This window comes from Odontesthes bonariensis, chromosome 20 (assembly GCF_027942865.1).
Source record: "Odontesthes bonariensis isolate fOdoBon6 chromosome 20, fOdoBon6.hap1, whole genome shotgun sequence".
NCBI lineage: Eukaryota > Metazoa > Chordata > Actinopteri > Atheriniformes > Atherinopsidae > Odontesthes > Odontesthes bonariensis.
In genome coordinates, this window is record NC_134525.1 from 16,419,420 (window position 1) to 16,423,710 (window position 4,291).

Consider the following 4,291-nt stretch of genomic DNA (forward strand, 5'->3'; position numbering starts at 1 on the left):
TCCCAGTACACAATAAACATAACTTCCTCCTCATGCCAATGCAAATGCTATAAAAGCAAATTGCAAAGCTGTTTCCTGCAAATTAAATGGTTCATCTTCATATGTTCATATTAGGTGAAATATTTTGGATAAGATTGGATCATTACAGAATGTTGTTAGAAAATTGAGTTGTACATTTTGGGTCATTTAATTGAATGAGACTATCCCTACTGTTATAACCTATTGGGATGTTTGCTCATCCAGGCCAATATTACCAACAATGACGTGCATTTTTTTGGATGGTGGGAAAAGCCGGAGTACCCGGAGAAAACCCATGCATACATGGGGAGAACAGGCAAACGCCACACAGAAAGGCCCCAGCAGGGATTTGAACCAGGAACTTGCTTACGTGAAGCGACGGTGCTAACCACCACAACATAGTGCACCCCATAATAAAAATTAATTGTAAAACAAAAAATTTAAAGAAAATAACACTGATGTTCACCACAACGTCTTTGCCTTTTCTTTTAAAGAGCTTGGGTGACAGATTTAGTGTAATGAATAATAAGCTGTTGTTCATATGCTTAACTAGGCCTACTATTTATTGGGCTATAGGATCATACATTTAATTTTGAATGGTTAGGTGCAAACTGTTGACGGTTTACTGGTACTGCATATTTAATTGATAGAGATTTTCCTTGCTTTTATATGTACATGCTCATAGCAGCAAACCAGATTAGATGCTTTGGCCTCCAGAATGACAGCTTATGGAAAATAAACTGTGGAGAGGAAGATGGAGATGGGGAATCAGACCTGAACATCACCATGACTGAACTACAACTCAAACACAATGACACAGAGCATCTGCAGAAGAAGAATGAAGGCAACACTGATGAATTACACCACCGCTCTAATGTTATATATGGATCCCTATATTGTCAAGCAACACTCAACATAATTGGACATTTGTACATGAATCATTTTGATTAGGATAAAAATGAAGGGGCCATATCACCTGGAATAGAATGAATCAAAACATAATGAAGAAAACATAAATTACAGATATTTTCTCCAAAGGCAAGATGGCTTTCTTCAATGTGGTGAGAAAATTCACCATAGAAACTCCACTGAAGTACAACAAACTTACATCTGTATTACTTATAATCCAGCATTAGACCAGCTCACAAATGGATATAAACACACTTACGGCTCACAAGGCCGGATATGCAAATCCCTCTTTAATTACCCCCATACTAAGTCAAGTTCATAACACCAGTTAGGGGAGGCTACTATTACAGACTCGTGGCCTTTGATTACTGACAATGGAATATTTTTGGTATTCCCCTTTTCTGCAGTAATGGAAAAATCGCATCCAACTTAAAACAGTAATGAAGTTATTTTAATATTTGTCAAATGCCTTAACTCTTCAATCAAATGAGCGAGTTTAGGATCAACATCTCTTTCTGAAGATCTAAATAATCAAGACACTTCAGATGATCCTTACTTCTCTGTGTAACGGTTGATGAACATTGGGTTGCTTGTTTATACTGTAATAGTAACTAGTAGCTATAAAGATAAAATAGCGGCAATAAGCCTTTAATGAGGTTTCATTTTGATGTAAATTTCTTGAGATTGAGCTTTAACTGAATTCTTTGAACGACAAGTCTTTTCAAGGCCATGTGTTCTCTTTATTATTTAGATACAAATTGCTTTTGAAGAGTTTAGCCTTAAACTACTTTTCATCTCATGATTCAAAAACATTATTTATGGGCACAAAAGTACAATGATATGATAAGTGAGACATAGAGGGTGCAAAAAATACAGATTTTGGATTCTGTTAGTATTCTCTTTGCTAAGATCCTCATGTGGAATGAATGAATGTGGAAGAATATTAAAAGTAACATGATTTGTCTTTGCACAACAGATTCTAAAGTGAGTTGGAATGACATATGCTGAACTATGCGAGGACTTTCATGAAAATGACATAGTCTGCATGGCAGCATATGTAACTACAAGATTTGTATACATTGTTTGTATTATCCACGCTGTGTGCACTAATGCACCTCCATACCATCACAGGTGATGAACAGCTTATGAACTGTGTGTTGATAAAATGCCTAATGGTCTCCCCTTTCCTTCAACTCGTCTTAAACAGACATATGCCCAGAATAGCAGAGTAGAAGCATTTCTGGATGTTGTTTTCCTTTTATTGTAGTTTCACCTTACATTTGTAGATGCAGTGCTTCCAGTACTTCACTGTTCATTCAAAACAGAGTTCAGGGAATTAAAAAAAATGGAAAAGGGGGAAATAAAATGTGTCTGTTTTTAAGGCAGCTTGAGGGGACAGAAGATCATGGCCACAGAATACTGGTCTTCATCCTTGTGTACAGAACTTTTTGTTAATCCTTTAAATATTTAAATGAACTCATGTGTTGTAGATGATCAAATTCCAGTGTGCAAGCAAAACATGACAACAAGTTGCACAAGATCCATTTATGTAACATTTAAATAATATAACAAAAAAAATCTTAAGTTTCACATGCCACAAATGGAACATAATATAATATAGCTCTTCTCTTGATTGGCCTTTTGTGTGACAAAAGTAAAAAGAACTGATTGCAGCGAATAACGTAGTTTTGTGGACGTTCACTCTTGTTGCTGAGAAGCAAATGGGCTTCAGAATATGCTATCCTCAAGAGGTTTGATTTTAAACTAAATCGCCATGTTATTAAAAAAAGGTCTGGCTACATCTCTGTGTTTGTCCATTGAATCCCAGTGACAGTGAACATTTTAGCGACACCTCTGCACTGTTCATAAGACCAGCCCAACACAGTGGCAGTCATCAATAGCCCTTGTGAGTGAATCTAGCTCTGACAGAGCCCCTCTGTTCTGAAAGGTCTCCCACTGCGCAGATACCGAGGAAGCGGAACAGCGCCAGAGCAGCTGGGCATGCTGAGGAGAATCAGGACTTGTAGTGAATCTGGCAGGGGAAGACGAAGGAGACATGGTGGGTAATTGGAGCGCAGCAATATCCGCCATCTTGGCTCATTACCTAAATAACAGCTTTGATTGAGGTGAATAGGCCCATAAAGGGTTGTGGCGGAGCTGATAAGCTTTGGAAGGCTTGGCCAGTGTTGCAAGGCTTTTGGCATCCGTGAGGACTCTTGGCTTCCTGGAGCTGAGACCTGGATCTGCAGGATGGGGCACCTGGGATTCCAGATGTCCTGGCGTAGAATCTATAGTGGCATCTCTCAACTGGCATTAGAGCCTAGGATGACATTCATCCCTCAGTCTGGCATGCCGGAACTGGAGCGTCGCGTCAACTTCCTATGAGCCCCCACATTTCTGGCTGGGAGGGCGCTGCTGGAAGTTGTGCTTCCTTCTGTCTGGAATAGAGAAAAAAACAAACAGAGTGCAGGATATATGGATGGCACTGCTCTGCTTTCTGGATGCTAAGAAACAACAACAGATAGCACCTAACACACTACAGAGATTACAGCTGCTGTTATATTTCAGTACATGGTAATGCTTATCTGAAATGAAGTCGCATAAGGGAATATTTGCCTCAAAACTACAAGCACGGAGAGAGAAAGAAATATACTTAAGGGGATGCTCTAATACACTTTGGGGCAGTTAAAGTATATTATGTCTGAGTTGGTCTATTTAGAGCCTCAAAGTAACAACAAATAAAATTACCTTGGTCTCAAGTGTAGAGAGATACACCGTAGGTGTAATACATTGTAGAATTTAACGTTTAACCCCTCCCCGCCCACCTCAAGCATTCTGCTTCATGACAGGCATCACTGTTATTTTCCGACTGGAACAAACACAACACTTCATGGCAGCTCATAAATTGTTCAGTGCCTGAGGCTGTTCAGTCAACATCTACTTCCATCACTTCCCAGAGCTCATACAAACACAACACATCAGGATACATTCATCCCTGTGTCTTCTCACCAAAAGCATTTTGCATCGACTGAATGAGGTCTTGTCCAGGACTTACCTACAGTAGAACTTCTGATTAGCTTCAGAGCAACTTCACAGTGTTCACTGGCTACTTCCACATCCAGTTGTTGTTGTCAGCTGGCAAAATTTTAGGGCCTGTGAATGTTTAGCCCTGTTGAAACGGCAGCGCTTACAGGATGATGGATCTGTGGCAGGAGACACTGCAAGATCAACCTGAAGGACAGTTACCCATCTGAGTGAGAAAGAGATCAGGTCTCAAGAGATAAAAGAGGTGTTTAGTGAGATGTTCACGCTCTGTTACCTACCAGACAGAAACGTTCTTACTCACTCACCTTGTTTGCCACTC